Source organism: Anopheles coluzzii, chromosome 2, assembly GCF_943734685.1.
Source record: "Anopheles coluzzii chromosome 2, AcolN3, whole genome shotgun sequence".
Taxonomy (NCBI): domain Eukaryota; kingdom Metazoa; phylum Arthropoda; class Insecta; order Diptera; family Culicidae; genus Anopheles; species Anopheles coluzzii.
The window spans coordinates 30180282-30200272 of record NC_064670.1 but is presented as its reverse complement, the minus strand read 5'-3'; the positions used below and the strand labels follow the sequence as shown (position 1 = coordinate 30200272).

The 19991-nt window shown below is 45.8% G+C and overlaps 1 protein-coding gene across 1 annotated transcript in view; it reads right to left on the bottom strand.

Moving 5' to 3' along the window:
- LOC120948180 (acetylcholine receptor subunit alpha-like 1) overlaps positions 1 to 19991 on the bottom strand; it is a 57196-nt gene that overhangs the window by 28704 nt on the left and 8501 nt on the right. The window contains exon 2 of the mRNA XM_040364247.2: positions 15337 to 16955. The gene's annotated coding sequence lies outside the window, so the exon portion shown is untranslated. The remainder of the gene's footprint in view (positions 1 to 15336; positions 16956 to 19991) is intronic.

The window sequence follows — 19991 nt, the reverse complement described above, 5'->3', positions numbered from 1 at the left end:
GCTATCACCGTCCCTTTAATAGGTTTGCAACGATAACAAAAAAAGAGAGAAAGGTTGGAGTAGAATGAATGTGCGTAAATAATAATAAGCGGATGCCGATGAATGACATGCTGCCTTTGGTGACCCTTATTAACATCAGACAATTTTGTGAAGAGCCCTCAAAACAAGGGTAGCAGAAATTTAAAAAAAAAACACACACACACACACACACACACATTTTCTATTGCACCATGACCGACAGCACCAGGATGATTGCGCATTGAAAATAAAACGATCTATTTGAAGCATTTCCGCGAACATTTAAAGCATCAATCTGGCTTTCATCATCACTTCCCACCATATCGATTGTTGAAATGAAAAGCTTTGCTTTTTTAATTCAGTTGTTCGTGTTAGTATTACTGGGCTCGTAGCGTAGCTTCCCTTTGTGGCAATGCTTTGGTTGCTTACAAATGTTACAATTTAATTCCTCTCTTGTTAAAAGTAATCGATCCCAAACTCAGCGAACAAACAAAGCCTTCCGTAAGCAAATAACGCGCCCACGACTTTAACAGCTTAAACGACAATAAATCACAAATTCGTTTACGACATAGTTCTTATGCTCATCAAACAACCATGCCCGAGACCATCCAGGGGCAGGACGTTGGTACTCGGAAGTTAAGCCTTTTTTATATGCCCCTCGAAGATGGCAAACAGTTTCACATTGGACATCAACAGAACACACACACACATACGCGCATGCTGGCGCGATACACATCGTTTGACGGATGGCAAATGTGACAAGTTAGTCCCAGGACGAGGGATAAATCGAGCCGACAAGAAAACAAACACCGTCATGTATAAAAAAAAACAACCCGGGAAGCCCGAGTATCCCGGCCAAGTGAAAACACTGCTCGAATCCCTTACCCGTGTAAAACACACGGAGAGAGAAAAAGAAGCAACAACAAAAAAAAGACATCATCCCTCTTACTTTGTGGCCAAGAACGGCTAAGTGTACGGCATCAATTGACACCACATCCACCAAAACAAGCAGCAGCTGCAGCCCGGGCGGGTTGGTTGGCCGACGGATGACGGATGGGTTGTTGACTTTTTGCCCACCGGTTAGCCCACCATACGTCAGCCCATCGCTTGGAAGACGTTTCAGTGGTTGAGCAGCAGCCCTGCATACCTTGGAATGGACAATATTTGAGTTTCCCACTGAGCTACTGCGAATACCGGGAAGCGGAACACTATTTACGATCGGCTTCCCTATTCCCCTCTTCTTCCCGTGCAAGGAAAGCTTGGTCCTCTTTTTGTTGCTAGTTTCTCGGAGCTAAACCGCACTCATGATTCATAAATCTTGACATTTTTCTTAGCGTCCACGGTGTCCACGTTATCTCAGCCGAAACCTCAGTTCAGCTGGACTACGGTTGCTTGCCGTTCGCTTTCGTTTTACCTTCGAGACGGACGGGTTGTGCAAGGCACCGTGAGGTCAACTGTAACCGGGATATAATATTATGTTTGATTGTGCACTCCGGCACACCGTAACGGAAAGTGAACGGTTTCGGCTGGCAGTGGAAAAGCTAGTGCTGTGCTGATATGTACCCATTTGTCAGAAGGGAGTTTTGCGCTCGGTCCTAAAGAAGGCATTAGAATATGATAGAGAGGATGTTATAAATGAAATTTGGAAAAAAATGGAACCCGTTTTGAGCGAGAGGTAACTGTTATTTGAAACAATTCTTATAGTATAGCAAGACGGTAGGCTTTTATGCTCAAAAAATTATAGTGAGATTAAATCAGTCAGAAATTGCATGTCCAACTCGGATGTATCTTTAACAACGTTCTCTATCCTCCACTCTCTCTTTCATTTTCTCTTTTTCTCTCTCTCTCTTTTAGCTTCACATTGTAATTCGCAAATCTATGATTGCCCAACCATCTCTGCCGCCCATTACCGGTCAATGTTGGGAACGAAATCACCCCGGGACCGGTCAAAGAACCTTGACAATAGTGCTAGCAACGCAACGCATCAGCCTTTTAGCTCGAATGCTCGAATCTCGAAGACCGATTGCCGTTCAGCCAACAGCTATCTCGTCTCCCCCCCCCAAGCCTCCCTCGACCAGCAGGAACGAGCAAATGGCTGATGATGAAAATCATAAAATACATTTTATATTCCATCGCGTTCCATCGCGCCCAAGCTCCACTAGTTCGATGACGTGCGGGCTGCGAAAAAGGCTCGGCCAGCTGAAGACGGCTCTTGGGGCGTGCTCGAACACCTCCCTCCCTCGCGCTTCCGCAGGACGCCCGTTGTGCGCCTTCCTCGAGGGCAGACATATTGGCGGTTCAGTGTCGCCAAGGCACAATCCGCCCCGGGGAGCAATTTGGGCTTCGGCACCGATACCGCCGCACGCTGTCGCGCTGTCTCGCTCCGGGAAGTGAGGTTAGTTTATTGGACCCCGTTACGGGTTTGTGGGTTTTCTCCGGGCGCGAAGGACTTCGCTTCGTTTGCTGTAATGTGGTACGGATGCAGAGTCTTCAGAGTCGCCAGCGTTTCTTGTTGCTGTTTTTTTTCTTTCTTTCTTTCGTTTTACTTCTGTCGTTGTTTGTTTTGCACTCTGCTTTCCCACTGCTGGCACTGCTGCTTTGCTTTGTCGCCGTGCACGAGGCTCCAGACGTGGAGACGAACGAGTCCAACACGATTTTGGCGACAGATTTTCTTCACCGCCCCGCCCCGGGCACGGTCTCGATGGTGGTGGGTCAATGCTTCGGCCTACCGAGATAGTGCCAGCGAAACATGACACAAATCACACACAAACACACACACAAGCGCACAAATACCGTATCGAACACGCACGAAATCTCAAGGACAAACAGTGCCACCGCAAGGGTATTTTCCACCCACTTTTCCGCTCCCCTGTGCCTGTGCGCTCCGGGCGCGATGCGTATCAGGCGATGGAAAAATTAATCAAAATAAAGATGCTTGCTCGCAAAGCCGGGGGTTCTTTTAGCTTTCCTGGCAAGGATAAACTGCTTCGGCCGCGCCTGATTGTTCTCCAAACATCTCAATATTTCATCCCGGCGTGGATGGGTTACGTTCGCCGCCGGCACTTACACAGCCATTGTGGCGGCGGCCTGGGACACGAACGCGTTGTGCACAGAATTACCGGCCGCCAGTAGGCGCACGGGTAAACAGCCTCGTCCGCGTCCATCATTATTCACGCGATTGTTGTTCATTAGTAACAGAAATTGAATAAAGCGGCTGCTGATACGATGAGGAAGCACTAAAGCTGTTAAGTGCAGTGCGAGTGAGCGGATTAGACGGTGATGCGGAAGCGAAGTGGCATGCGCCACGAACGCTCCCCGGACGTAAGGGCGAGAGCAGAGGTGGGGGAAGCAGAGCAAAATTACTCTGTAACATTCCTTACGCAGTTCGTTATTTTTTTTCCTTCTTCTTCTGTTTGCAATTTAATTGTTTCTCTGCTCTGGTAAAATGCTGGCACCGGGCGATAACGGGCGAATGCCCGGGCGCGATATCGAGTGCGCGCTTGGGAACGGCTCTCTCTCTCTCTCTCTCTCGCTTGGCAGGGAAATCGTACGGAAAATTGTTTCTCCCTTTTTGTAGCTATTGCTCGCAAACGGTTTCATTCCAAGCTAAACCACGGTTCGAGCATAATTACGATGAAGCCATACTTTTCGAATAAATTCCCGGAATTTTACTCCGTTTTGCTGGAATCCACGGTGCAGCTGTCTGGGCGATTTTAAGTGTTCTTGCGCAAGTGGAGGTAGAAGGTGTGCTGGCGCACTATTGAAAAGTTTCCCCAGTGCACTTGTTATGGTTACAGTAAAAGAACAAGGAGATAATAAATGGGTTCTAGAGAAAGAGAGACAGAAAGTTAATCTATTACGCTCACTGAATCTTAAACTTGCAGCATTAATTTCATCACGTCAGTGAGTTTTGATAATAGTTTAGAAGGAAAATAGCACAGACTGAAGTAAAAGTGATGGTTATTTAGAACACAAATCAATGCCAAAAATGAAATGTGAAACATTAGTCTTTGCCTACAGATCTTTGTTTTACAGCATTACAATGTAGCCCAAGTGGTGCGGGTGACTTTTTTTCCTACATAAAAGCCCACAAACGGGAAGCGATGCTACACGGAAGCCATAGTCAATCCTGTCGGCAGGCTCCTGCGTCATTATCGTTACAATCATTATTATTATGAGCCGCTTTCACCCCGAAGGTAAAGTTCCTGCCCACCGTTTTCCGTGCAGCCAATCGTTTCACCACCATCACCACCACCACCACGAACAGCAACAGCTCCGGAGACTGCGGGTGAGCATAACACATCGATAATAATAAAGAAGTTATAATAATAATCCTACCCATAAAAATGCTTTGTTTACAAGTTATGACGTTCGAATCGCCCGGTTAGCAACGTCTCACACACAGCGCGCATATAAAGCGTACGGGGTGGGGCAGCCGTTTTTCGGGCAGGACCTAAACCTTCCCCAGCAGCACCGTGAGGACGGTGACCGTGCTTTCGCTAGCGGACGTCGCTTGGCCGGCTCGTATCGAACGGCCGAAACAGCTGTCCCGGGGGGGAAACACTCGGAAGCGGGACAGGGGATGGGTTGTTTTCTTGGCCTGCTTCTTGGGCCGTTTTGGACCGAGGATAAGACAAAGTCAAACGCGTCAACAAAAGGGTAGCCGGATCGTTATCGTTCATCTCGAAATTAATTGTGTTATTGAACTACATAATCGTTATGGTTGGCTTTCTGATACAAATCGGCGGCCCTCGGCTGGCTGTACCGTTAGAATAGATGTAGGAGAAAGAAGAGCAGGTAGCTTGCAAGCGATCTCGTAACTGTTAGGCACCAATAAATGCCCAGCGCAAAAAGCCAGTTTTGCCAGCGTCGCTAATGGAATGAAAAATCAATATGATGATGCTGAAAACATGTAATTGTTCGGTGATAAATGCTGGGCCAAACTAAACGTGTAGTACACAAACGAACGATTGAAGCATTGTTTGGCATACATTACCAGCGCATTGAATCATAAACTATAGCAGAAAGCAAATTAATTAAGCAATTCACGAATAACAATATTAAGCGAACACAAACAAAACTCTTTTCATTGGAACTGTTCCCTTCCCGCTTAATTCCGTATCAGAGAATAACTTTACATTCGCTTTAGTGCACCCGGAGGTAGCGCCTTGAAAATACTTTCCACTTTCCAGGAAAAGTGGCTCCCAATACACGGAAAACAGTTTATACGACCCATCGGTTCGGGCCCGATGCAACATTGCCACTCTGTTTACGGTAAACTTGAAACAGGCTGTGTGCTCTGCTGGCTGGCTCTTTACCAAACTGGGGCTGCTGGGTAGACACATACCCACGAATACACATACCCAACACATCGTTTCGAGAGAGGTGAAGCAAACAAAAAAAAAGCAACGAAACTCTTCACGTGTGTGTGTGTGTGTGTGTGTGTGTGTGTGTGTGTGTGTGTGTGTGTGTGTGTGTGTGTGTGTGTGTGTGTGTGTGTGTGTTTGCAAGCTGGTTTGAGGGAAGAAGCAGTGCTCTCCAAAGTGGAGAAAAAAATCAATAAATATAAATATTAAATGAACGCTTTATTATTTTGCATGAACGCACCATTTTCCCTGCTCGCCCACGTACAGCCGCGTCCCCGTACCCGTTCATTTTGGCGCAGTTTTGCCTTCCCTGCTGATGAACGGGCAGTGCGAACGAAAGAGGAACATGAAAGAATCCGACCACTCCCCGGTAGGGCTGAGCCCGACCAACGAAACGAGCAACAGCCGCAGAACATACTTCCTTTACCGTACCACCCGCACATGAGGGCGTCCCATTTGAATGCTTTGCCACATTTTCCACCAATCCACATACACACACACACATGCAGGGTGTCATGTTTTAATCGAGAGAGAGAGAGAGAGAGAGAGAGAGAGAGAGAGAGAGTGAAGGAGAGAAATGGAGTGCGAGTTATCGGTGCAGAGAGAATAACGAAAAAAGGGCATAATAATAAACCCACGAGGAGCACTCGCGCGTTGCTCTTTTGCTTGCTGTGCCGTGATCAGCTCGGTCGCCCCCGTAGGGAAATTCACTGCCAGCAAAAGTGCCGCCCGCCGGCCCGAGATTCGCGGCGTGGAAAAATACACCGAAAACAGAGCCTGCACGAAAGGGAAATAAAACCATCGTATCGGGATGTTTATCGGCCAAGGCTGCTGCGGGATGCTGTGGGATGGGGCGAGGCCAAATAAACACACTACAGGTGAGTGTCTCACCTGGCTGAGCTCGAGTAGCGCTGCAACAAAAAAAAAGAGACATGAGAAGTAGGCGGAAAACGATGCCCTCCCTCTCTCTCTTGAAGCCCGTCCTCTCCGTCTCCTGTTTCGCGATACTCAGCTGCAACTGTTGGCATGATTTGCATAATAAATTATGCCACTTCTTTCTGCAGGAGTGGGGAAGTTTTGTTTGCGTCGGGTGTTCATGCAGATATATTTTGCCTTAGCGTAACTCTCATACGAGGCTGCGTCTTTCGCACGTTATGTACGCATCGTGCTATGGTCGTGGTTTTACATATTTTCTTTCCCCCAGAGTGCCAATATGCGCAGCCCTGCCTCACTGTGTGCATGTGAAGTAGTTGCACTGAGCTGGCGAATGTCATTCTTTGCACAGTATTAAAAGTTCACGACACTTGAGCGGGTTGGAAGCAAAAAAAAAATGGCACCCACCTGCGACGGTCTCAGGCCAATGCTCCTGGATTGATTTTATGATGATATTTTATTTATAGACAGTAGTGTTGTACTACACAGCAGTAAACAGAGTGCTAGACAGAAGCATTTGCAATCAACTGGATTGTACAACATCAGTTTATTGTTGCAATAAAAGTTAGCTTTCTATTAACACGAAAAATACCTTTTTACCAAACTATGTTTCAAGGATTTATAGAAAAAAAACTCACATTGTTTCCCCATTTTTAAATCCCCACAGTGTATCTCGCCATGGCAGCGTGCGGCGCTTGCCGAAATGAAATACCGAGCGCACAAGATCCAATTATTTGACTGCAGAAGCTTGAGTACATTTCTAAATTATCCCACCGCTCGAAGGAGCGCTCGTTCGCTCGGAGGCGAACGTGCCTAACATTGAAACATGAACAACCCGTGCCAAACTATCCATTGCACTTTGTACAGCAGCCGGCCGCTGGCTGCCCACGTTGCCCCGGTGGCCCCAGTCGAGAAGGGAAGAAGCTTCTTCAAATATATTATTATGTTCCACACAGAACCGCCACAGCTTGTCGTTTGGCATATGGTCGGACAATTCTAAACCCTTCTTCGGGTGCTGTACTTTCTTCAGTTTCCCTCCCTCCCTAAGCATCTCCAGGCATCCCCGACTTCCTTGCGTGCCCCTTGATTGCTGCAATTTTCTTTACCCTCCGCTTCCGAGCACGCGTTCCGTAGAGCACGGGTCCGAATTCGAAAGACATATTTTACTGGCCAAAATGTGCCGCATCCCCGGGAGGAAGAGGAAGAAGTTTTTGCCGCAGAACGTTGACCACGGGCCAATGTGCCGTCCGGTTTGCTCCTGGGTTTGCACCCATAACACACGCGCACACACACACATACCCACATGCGCTGTTTTTGGTGCTTCACAAAACATAAACGTGAGGTTTATAATCAAAAGGATGCGCGCCTTCATTTCCGACTCCGAACGCAAACTTTCTTGAGCCGACCGTTACCGGCGCCGGGCTCCGGGCACGAGGGATCGTGCAGCATTTGCATAACGAACGAGCCAGCACCAATAGCCCAGACTTCAATACTGAAAGCCAAACGTTCGTTCAGTCGGTGGCACACACACACACACACACACACTCACAGAGAGAAGGACACGAGGCTCCCATTGCTGTTGGCACAAACAACGAACCCCTGGCGGCACTGGACATTCGATACGCTTGACGTTGCCTTAAGGGTATGCACCTGCAAGCGTTAAGCGTTCGTTCTCCCTCTTTGGTGCGTATCGTCGGCGCTCGTCTTGCACCGACCCCCTTCCCCCCCCCCCCCCCTTGCTGTACACATAGAAAGTTGCACACTAATTGAAACTGGCTCCCGGTGAAAGCGAGCTCAAATAAATCGCACTTTGCAAACAATGGTTGTACGGTGGCGTACGGCAGGCTGCTTCCAAGAAACTGTTACTCATTTCTGGCTGACCGAAGCTGGTACTACAAATTACAGCCCGCGGTGATCCACTGCCGTCCAACTTTGTCCAAAAACCGATGCTAGACAGAAAGCTTCCGTTTGCAGTGGTGAAACTGTCTCAGCTGTTACGCTGCGCCGAGACTTGCCATTAAAACGATCGCTGTGCTGTTGGAGCTAGTCGTGTACGTAAGTAATATCATCCCTTCGCCGTACCATCCATGTACGCCGACCCTCCAAGGCTCCATCTGCTGGCCAGCACAGTTAAACTAACTTAATGATTAATGATGAGTTCGTGGGATATTTATGGGGCAACAGGCCAGCCGCTAGAACGAGATGCAAGGTACAACGTCCGGAAAACCGGGTGGAGCGGGGTGGGTGTGTGTGCCAGTTTGAGGCATAATCGTGCATGGCGCGCGTGCGTTTCGCGCAAGCAAATTCATTAATTTTGCTCCGTCGGTTGTCATTCATTGCGGTTCATTGGGGAGATTTATGTGACCGGTCGCAAAGTCTGCCCGGTTCGCTGTGTGCGCAAATTAAACGCCCGCAACCTTTCGCTCGGGGTGGCTGCACGGCAAGGGAAAAGGCTGGTTTTTTTTGTCTTTATTTGAGAATGTACAGGAAAGAAAAGGGTTGGCAATGAATTAGTGACTTCAATCGTTAAGCTAAAGATGTTGGGAAAAAGAAATATCTGATCACGTTACTTCTTAAATTGCGGGTTATTTAATGAATGAAAAAAGTCTTTCTATTGGCATATTTTTGCGGTTTATTAGCCTGTACTAAATTTAATGCTTTAATAACTGCGGGATATTAATTGTATCAGCAACTTTTTGAGTTTAATCAGAAAATTTGTATTTTTAAACAACCAAAGCTTACACAAACATTGTTCTTCCGAACTGTTACGCCTTGGTTAAACAATGCTCCCGGTTTTCAATCGCTCGTCTAAGCGCTGAACTTGATAACTCTAAGTGCTTTCCGAGATAAATCACTTGTAATCTGCTGCAAAAGCTTAAAGTTATCCAGCAACTTGTCCGTCCGCGTGGCACCGCTCGCTCGCGCTCGGCACCGCCAACAAAAGACGGAAGTAATGATCAAGTCTTTGATTTATGAAACAATCTATCGCCCTTCCAGCCGACTGCCGGAGATAAGATTGTGTGATAAAATTCACACTCGTACATCTCAATTTGCCTCCATCCCCTTTTATCGCACCACCGCACAAATCACCGCCCGAGTGTGTGTGTGTGTGTGTGTGTGTGTGTCCGCGTGTTTCCCAATGCGTACCGTACAGGGCAAGGACCGCTGGGAAATTCGCATTTAGGATTTTCGACCGACACCGGAAGCAGAGCGTTGGATTTAGAGCGATTTTCGAGCCAGGAGTCGGTGAGATTGTGCGTAAATTAAATATGTATGATGCGGCGATAAATTTATCGATGGCGTGTACGAGCCATGCCGCATTAAATGTGCCTGCGGCAGCGAACCGTTATTGCGCTCAGCATCCAGAGCTCGGTGCGCTTGCGGTCCAATTGCGCCACCCTGCAAGGGGCACCCACCGATTGGGGCGACTAGGTGCTAGCCGTATGGTAGGCCGGCCACGCATGAGTGGTTTTTTGTTCTTCTCGTTTGTGAATTCGGCTGCTTCATGCATCGCTGGCAGGCATCGAGCGCAAGTCGAATTATTAGAGAGCGGTTTACGCACAAATCCACACAATCACAATAGCTGCCGTTTATCCGGGAGCGAGGAAATCTGTCGGCTTTGTGCTCGGGGAGTGAAAACCGTGTTGCTCGTGAGATTATTGTTGGCTAGTGATTATGCTGTCTACGCAGTATTTGCTGACCATCGCATGTGTGTATTTGGCGAGCTTAATTTGCTTCATTGGAAAGGGACGATTCATAAACTGAGCTATATTGTTGATAGGCACTAGATGATTGGATCACAAAAAGATTTGCATGACGTTGCTTATGCTCAGCAGTTATCACGTTGGAGAATTTGAAGAATGTCTGTTTTAAATGTCTGTTTTGTATAATATGTTGTGGTAAGCTGTACGATAAAGGAAATCAAAAATAAGGAATCCATTGTGTTCGTTTATTTTTAATAAAAAAGTAGCTGTGGTAATTCCAAATTATCAAAACATACAAAAAATAAACGTTTGAGTGTTAGTTTTTGTCTCGTTTGGGGGTTTCAGCCAATTTCTGTAATAAAGAATATGAATGCAAATCCAACCTATGAACAACCATGCGTCTCCATTACGCTTAAATTATATCTTTCCTGTGACGATAAATTATATCTATCAATTGCATCTTGCTTACAGCTCGAAACACAATGACTTGAAGGAATTATAAGAATTCATGGCTTCTGAATGTCCTTAAAATTGTTACGTCGTCAAATGCATGTACAAATTGCCATTCAAATCCCTAGCTAGAAAAGCACCATGCGCCTCCATTGTACACAACACTTTCTAAACAATGCCTAATAGTTGTTTGTTCTCTGCTGTGTTCCAGATGCTTTCAATAAAAAAACGACAACATTTATTTTTAACTGTATTATTTCCTTTCAGCTCAACAGATACTACAGCGGTACGCATTTCATGAATAAATCATCGTTCGTACCGACAACCTGGCGTAGCAGTTACGCAGAAATGCTGCCTCAAGCCCTAAGGTCGAACAATGTCGGGCCGTGTGTAAGCTAGGATCCATCTGCTTTTTAATGGGAAAGCAAAATTCATCATTTGCCAACGAGACCACTAGCCCAATCATTACTGCAACGCAACTCAGCTGTCAGCTTTGCTGGGAAAGTTGTCATCCGGGAACGCTCATAAAACATTTCACTCGGTGAACTAATTCGACCGAATCTGAGCTAAGCGTAAGCCCACACCAAAAGCCCCAAGCGCCTTTCTCGGTATGTAGTAGCTGAACAAAAAAAAACAATCCATTTCAGTCTAACAATGGTGAGCCACAAGCATTTCAACGGAAGCATATCCTTACGTTCGAAATTTATTGCATTTGATTATGTTAATGAGAATAAATTATTTTCATAATCATTCCTGGACTGTTTACTCTGCGTGGCAGAACGGACGATTGGTTCATGGTACGTAGCACCAGCTGGTGTTTTTTAAATAAAAATGATATTTGGAATAGAACAATAAAAATTAAAACCAACTATGGATTGCAAACACGATTTAAGCAGTCAATCGAAAACAATGTGTGGTGAAACATCCGATCGCTGGAAGGTAGTTTAATAAATTATTTTGAAATACTGCTATGTAAACGGAAACCAACCTCCAGCGACCTTTTTTAAAGCAATCAATCACTTCGCAAGCAATATCGTTTCAATTTATTCAAAAATTAGCACATTCCACAGCGCACCGAAACAGATAGCTGAAGCTAATCATTCCGCTGATTCACTACAGCATGATCCACTGGCGACAATCATCGAGAAGAGATAAATTTTCAACGCTCTCCAGATGTCATGGCCACCACGCTTTGCTGCTTCCTTTTGGTATAGGATGGATTGTGAAGGGCCATCAGGCTTACTTATCCGTGAATCTCTAGCTAGAGGCTCGAATTTCGAGTTTGGTGCTTTTTTTTTCTTCGCCGCTAAAGTTGGCGCCCAGTTGCCTACACAATGCTGCCAAGTTTTCCGGCATAGGCGGAGAAGAAAGCCCAACGGAAATAGCCAGAAAACGTGAGTATGATAGAGGGAGAGAGAGAGATACCGTTAGATAAATAGAGAAAGTGAACGAAGGCCTGCTTAATGGTAGACGAGTTGTTGAAAAAGTGCTCTAATGAAGCTCGAGGCAGAGTGATACATACACATACACAAAAAACATACACACAAACCAAATAAGCGATACAGTAGGAATAAAAGTTTTGATTCTGTGTCGGTAACTCTGGGTAGCTCAGTCGAAACTCGGCCTAGATCATTATGATATCTTTCCGTCCCCTGGAGACAGGGTAGAGCAAATTTTCACTCTCCCACATGGACCGTTTTGCAAACTCAAACGGTGACGCTAGGTAACAGAATACTAAAAGGCACAAAAAAGAAACAATCAGTATAAATAGCACTGAGCATCGCAGCCCAGCTCGTGAAGAACGTGCTCGGGCATAGCGTGAGCCTTAGCAGAATACCCTCGTAAAGTCTCATCGTCCCCGTGTTTCGACACTTCCCCTACTGCGGCCTGCGTACAGCCTGCGTTCGTTGCGCCGGAAACGCCACGTCGAAGTATTTGTTCAGACGAGTATGAAGTCGATGATTTCGCTTCGCACTTTGATTGCGAGCGAACAACCACACCCATATTCCGAGAGCACCACTCGCTTTCATAACACGTATGCAGGTCGCTACGCAGGAGACAGTTAAGCTTATTTGCGTGAGCGCGTATGTGTGCGTGATGTGAATTGGGATCAGACACTTGAACATGTATCGTAATTGACTTCAAATTGGCAGCAATAATGCAGCGAAGAAGCTGCACAGCTAATTAGTGATGATTAAGTACCGGGTTAGTTAATTAGTTTAACTATCGCTTTAAGCCAACAATTGAACAGTTGCTTACCGTAACATGTGTGTTTGAATTAAAGAGCTAAAAATTTATTCTAATAATTATTTAATTAAAGTGTTTCCCGTCTTGATATACTTTTGTTATCTTAAAAAATGAAATACCGTTTACAAATGTTTTCTTTAAGTAATCTTGTAAGCGTATTTTAAAAATACAGCAAGAAGCAAGCATTTGTTATGCAGTCAGACTACAATTCAACACAAAATGAAGCATGATGGAAACAATACTATCACCCAATCTGCTCAATTATGCATTGCAACGTATCAATCCGGAGGGTCCTGAATGTTGTGCCAAATTATCTCAGAACGTTCACCGATTAAGTGTCTAAATAACCCTTGGTAATGCTATTGTGCGTGGCCCTTCCGAACGAACGGCAACGTAAAAGGCACACCCATTACGGAATGATGTAAAAATCAAACTACAGAACAACTGCGAAAGCACGCCCGAAGAAGCCGCACGGGTAGGCAAATTAAAATAAATACTTGCCAAATGGAGCACAATCCCGGATGGATCGGAAATGAGCACAAACCAAGTCGCAAACAAAAGGCTGAGAGAGAGAGAGATAAAGAGAGCGAGAGGGAAAAGTCTCAATGTTTCGCACAAAAACCGGCGAAGCAAACGAACGGTCCTTTGCAGCCGAAACGAAACCATAAGACGCGCGCAAGTGATATTAAGCTGCCGGTTGTGTTTTGCATTTTGCCTCAAAATGTGCGCGATTTCGCAAAAGAACCTCCGAAAAAAAACCAGCATGAAGAACGTAATAAAATCAATTCGATAAGAGGCTTTTCCTCGAAACATTCACCATTAATTCAATATGATGCGAGCGTGTGCGAGCAAAGCGCAACCCGCAATCGTCTCGGGGTAGCGCATCGGGAGGACACGCGCCCACATACAAGGCAGGAATTAAAAAAAATCGACACGCAATGTGTATCTCAGCGTTCGGGAGGAACATATACAATAGACAAAATAGCTGCAGATAGCACGACTTTCGTCTAGCAATCGTTCGAGATGGTAATGGAATGGGCGCACTGGCTGGCTAGTCAGCGAGAAAGAACAATAGCGATTTGTGTGCGCGCTTGCGTGTGTTCGGCAGAGTAGGGAGTGCTGATGGATGTGATTTATACTAGAATGTTCGATATTTTATGTCACAAGATGGGCTTTGCGAGTGATTTTTTTTATTTTCTATTTTGCAGAACTCGATATGGTATGTATCGTTCTTCGTATAGTAGTGTTTGGTCAGATTTATAAAAGCATGATTATTTGATTGCGAATTAGAAAGAAATAGTAACGGTTATGGGAAATGCTTTCATGTATAAAATGGTCAAATTTTCACATCCACTCTGTCATTATTTCAAACAATCCTTCGCCGTAAACCTTTACTAGATTCGGCCGCTGAATGATTTTCATTCTTACTGCGTCCGTTGAGCGAGACGCTCGGACATCTCCGAGACGGTTAATGATCTAAAGTCGTTTGGCGCTGAACCATGTGTCACGCAAAATGCTTGGGGGATTATATTTTGTTTTATTGCCTTTCTGCTGACCTACAGCCGGCGTGGCGTGAACCAGCCATCCAGTTGACCGTACGGGAAGTGGACAACATTTTTTGTGAGGATTTGTGTCGTTTCTTTTGTTTTAGAGCTTAGCGCGATGTTGTGGATCTGGGTTTCTTTATTAATAACGACATAGATTTGATCTCGGAAATTGAATCGGAAGACGAATCACAATTTAACGAGATGGATTTTCTCGTGTTACCATTACGTTCTGTGCGACTGTGTGTGAGTTTTATTTTCATTCTTAAACAGAGAAAGTATAATAATTCATCAAATGTTACCATTAGCCTTGCACCGTTCAAGTACGGACAAACATACATAACTGCAAACAAATTTTGAAGTTATTTCGCTACGTACCAAATTGCAGCCAACAACGAGGCAACGGCAAGCAGGAACGAAAACAATTTCCAAAGTGCGCTTCCAAGAAGCAACGAGAATGCCGTGCAAACACAAACACACTTACACGCCCAAGCACTCTAAATGCCTATTCAGACTGGATTTCAAGTGCCAGAACTTGACCTAGGAATTTAGATTGCGAAACTCAACCGTTGCCAACGGGCAAAGCCTACCGCTGGGATGCGTATTTGCACTGGAGTCTTATTCCGAGTCGTGGAGGGCAGCACATTTTCCACCAGCAGCTCATACCGACACTTACGTGCTGCGTAGATGTTGCTGGAAGGTGGTAAGGTGAAAATGAAGAAAAAGGGTCAGCCTTATACACGGTGTGGGAGATGACCCAGGTCGTGCTGCGGACGGATACATATTAGTTGCCCTGGGGCAGTTCGAAACTAGGAGTTCTTGTTGCGGACGCTCTACGGTGCACGTGGTCCACACTGGCGTTTGCCCAAAACGGAAACTCAAGCCAACTCTTGCCCAACAACAACAAACAACAAAAATCCTTGGCCCTCAAAACATTTCCAATTCATTTTAAGAACGTTGCACCACCAACCCCCCACCTTACCCCACTCCATTCTTCTCCGTAACAATAGAAAAATAATAATAAGAAGAAAATGATGATGAAGAAGAAAAGAACAAAATTCCAGTGGTACTTACGGTCGATCCGCAAACCGGTGCATCGCCTGCAGCTGGCAGCCTAGCGCCTATGCGGAGCCTCCTTCTGAAGGAAGGCGGCACCTTTGGCACCTTCGTTGAATGGCGCCGTCCTCAGAGCCGTCGCGCAAACGCTGCCCTAGCGCCAACTGAGTCGGTGAGTCGCTGAAGCGGCAACCCAAAACACACGTCAAACCACACACTTGGTCGTACCTGGGATGCGGCGCGAGCGTGCTGGGATACTCTGTTGTGTAATCTCTAGCCAAGCCCTATATCCCTTTGCCGATACGGTCAAACACACACGCACGTACACCCACACACACACATGCACATACACTGCAACTCACAACAACGTGTCGGAATATCCGACCCCGTCACTCCGACTGCGATACACTCTTGGCCACGGCAGAACCGACGGTACGAACCACACTGCTCTCGTCGGTAACTATGGTGACAATAACATGTATTGACAGCAGCAATCGTAAAATGGCAATGGCACTGGCTTGCTTAGTTAGTTTGCTTCAAGCACCTTTCACCGCCACCGCCGTTGTGGGTAGTTGACGTTTGCCCTTAATCCTTGCGTGATCCATCCAGGCCACCGCACTTGCGAGGGAAGGATTGGCTTTATTTAACTTTTCTTTTAAAAATTTCAATTAGAAAGAATTCACACGACAAACACACACGCACACGTACGACACACACTCGCGTTAATAGTACACCGATGATGATGATGATGATGATGACACATGGGGCACACACACACTTACAGATCGCCGAACAACTACTCTATTCGATAGAGCGATAGAGTGAGCGAAAGTGAGCACGAAGGGAGAATGAGAGATTGCTCTACTTTTGTTTTGAATTGTTTTGCACTGTTAAGAACACGTTGACACTTAGATATTCAATTCGCATGGCGAGAGTATATCATTATTCGTTTGGTTTAGCTGTTTTGTTGTAAAGGTTATGTTTTAAATTCTACTAGGATAACATTTTTACAGACGTTCGAGTGTTACGCTAGTTCCATTTTCGTGTGATCAATTCTAACCATGCGAGGGTTGCAATTACATTGTCGCCCTTTCTATGAACACACACACACACAGAGATACTGCTTTCAATTCCTATATGTATGTGAGTAGGAAACTGTGGTATTACGTGCGTTTTATTTCCGTTTTGATTACGCAGGAGAGGCGTTCTTCTTATTTTGTCTTATGTTTTGAGCCCTTGACGCTACTTTCCAACCTCTGTAGCATACCGCAGGCACAGGCTTGCTGTGGCTAGTTTCGCTTTGTATCGATGCTATCCCGTGCGGACACTACCGGCGGTTGCACTAAAACACTGACCAGAGCTGTCACCTGTTCCATACACTGCATTGTCGCTGCTGCACATGAGCGCGGGGCACCGTTATGTCTCACCGCGAAGAGAGCCCGATTACGCTATGTTGCCGCTCCTTACCCATGCCAAACGGTGTGTTTGATTTTGCTTTGCTTATCTACTGTTCTGTGCTGTGTTGTACAGCTGCACGCTGAGTGGACGATTAAAACATTAGCTTTGGCCGGGTTATCTTCTACTTTATGACGGTCGCTCGGGGACGCCTTGATTCACGATCACGAATTGACTACCATCTGTAAGCAAGAGAGCGAAGAGAACGATTTAGGATGGTAGCAGTGGGATTCAATGTCATAAAAAGGAAGAATATGTCCATTAAACGTTCGAGGGAAAATATTCTTACGCAGTCCCCCTGTTCCATCATCGATGGGTTGAACCCCCGAAAGTTAGATATGTTTGCATATAATAATTCATAACCGTTAACTTATGTTAAAGCTGTTTTATCTCCTTCTAAATAACGTTTTGCATATCTTCAGGGGATGAGTTGGGACAATGACCACAATTTCAGTATTAACTATGAAGACTTCATTCGAACTTTCAAAGATACTTTAATACCCTCATTTATAGTACCGCCTTACTGAGTTTAGACAGTTCAGCATTCTGTCACGATCTAGCTTATTCGCTCGTGCTATCACAGCGAAACAATTAGTGCTATGGCTCACAAAGCACACAACACCGATAATAGAACGCAGAGAGGCAGAAGGCAGCCCTCCCTACCACGGCACCCATCTGGCCAACAATCTGCTGACACACTCACTAACACGGTGTCATTATCGTACAAAATAATCCGACCCTAATCCAGCAACCGGTGGCAGCAACGGAACCAAATCGATTCACCAAACCACCGGTTCGTCGGTTTCGCCTGCCGATCGGTGCTCTCCCTGGTGCTCGCTGGTACCGTGGGCCCGTGTAGCAATATTTTGCTTTGCGCCATAATCCGTAAAAACTACAATTCCATATCGTCATCCCCGAGTCATCCCCGGGACGTTGAAGGGGGGGGGGGGAGTTAGCCTATATGCTAACCTCAATGCCAGCCGCTGCCTTTCGCCTCAGCAAAATCTGACGGTTCGAACAGACTGACTACGGACGGATACGGGTGTCGTCAGCCTTTGCCACAGCGACCGGTCAGACTTTGACGATTATGTTTAAAGCTTGTTTACATTACCTTACACAACGCTGGCAACCCGGTTTTGTTTTGCTTTTGTTTTTACTACTATCAACCACTGTGTCAACGAACGTTGGCCCGCATAAATTTGAGGCTGACAGGCAGCGGCTATGTGTTTAGCAAATGTAGGGAAACAAAGGGCGTGTTTAAGTACTGGGAAGAGGTGTCGAATGTTGCTTTTTCCCCGTTTTTTTGTTACAATTACCTACAATTGTTATCTTTAATATTCGAAAAAATAATGCAATAAATGGGTGTAAAAAATACACAATAAAAAAGCTTCTTTTTGACACAAACTCTCCGTGAAGTGTTTTCTAATATGACACGAGGCATCTGTTTTTGTTCCCTGTCCCAATTGGTTGATTTCCCGCAAACCAAGTCTTGATTATGATGATGGTGATGATGATTGCGTGAACACTTTGCACAGGCTGTTAAAGGGAGCGGTAGCAGCTGTCACACTGTTCCGTTACGTTTGCAATAGTTCGATTGGATTACGTACGGCAGCAGCAGCAATCCAAAGTGTTTAGAAAAAAAAGGAAAAAAGCGCCTTTCGCCACTCTTCCCAATGTTTCATTAGAAATATCCTTCCCTGGTGCCCCAAAATCAAAATGCTATTGAGGTAGCACGGATGTTGCGTTTGCGCTTTTCGGAGCAATGCTGCTTCCCCAAAACACAAACATACAGACACACACACACATACATGTTATGCCATGTACTTCATATTTGTCACCCACCCCAGCACGTTATGTAGCGACTGCTCGTTGCGTGCGTGAATGCGAAACCACAAAACGTACCCTTGAAAACGAAAAACAAAAAACAAAAAAAAACAGCAACAAGGAACTGCTCCCTATATCGCTGACGGGACAAGCATACATGTTTATTTTAACGAGCTCTATCATTGGAAGCAAAAAGGAAGGGTAACCCACCCAACATCCGGCGAGATCCGATGTTGATTTTAGCTTTTTGTCGTCGTTCTTTCTTCTCTTCCCACTTCAAGCTCGCCCCCCCCTCCGCTTTTCACTATGTTTTCACTTATTAAGAACGAAACAATAGCTGCCCCACCCTCCTTCGGTTGAGCGGTTTGTGTTTGGATTTTCACGCGAAACGCACGTCTAGCTCGCGGCTTGCTGCGCTCAAGTAAGCGCTCTGGCTGCGAGCTTAACAAAGTATCGCAAGCGGTGGTGGTTGGCTTATGGAACGAGCCTGTTGTTGTGTTTTTTTACTGCTTTTGTTGTATTCGAATGGTTCTTTTGTACTTTTTCTGCGCGCATTTTGTTTTTTTGTTTTTGTTTTTTGGTATCTCCCCTGTTCACCCTCGAGGAAAGGAAACTGATGTGCTGGTACTTTATTTTTTGCTGTTCACTCTCCTTCGCCCTATTCTTTGTCTTTCGCGATTTGAATAGTGGTATGGCGAAAACACAGGCGACGAAAGCTTATCGTTAATACACCAGTCGGCCATATTTGGGGGTTAAAACTTTCACCAAAACCAAACAACTTCGCTTAAGTTGCGTTGCGGGCGTGAGAGTTGTAGAGATGGGAAAAAAGAGAGAAGGTAACATATCGCATACAGCACACACGCACGCACAAACACACACACACACACACACACTGTCAAGGAAAACATGAATGCATACACGTACAGTGATAGGCCCCGTGGAGACGTTTTTGCCATCTCCCAGCCCATCCGTGCTATTAACATAACAAAGTGAAACAAAATAACCATTCCTGCTCGGTGTGATCGGTACTGGGTGTGCTGGGTACCAGGGGATAAAGGGAGGACGCCCGCAATGCACAAACGGAAATTCGAACCTAAATTCAAACACACACACACACACACACACACACACACACACACAGAGGCAAGCCTCTTCATCACCACTTCCTTTGCTGCTAACTCGCAATCTTCCAAACACAACAACTGATGCTGATGCGCCGATGAAAGCAAAATCGCGCTGGCTAGCAAGCGAACAAACAACACAAAACCAGAAGCGGCTAGGAGGCAAGCGTTACGGCAAAACGATAAGGAAAACTTGATTATCGCTACCGTTGTATGAAATTTTAAGGCGACTACACCAAGAGACACGAGCGTTGTTACGTTGCACTACCATCA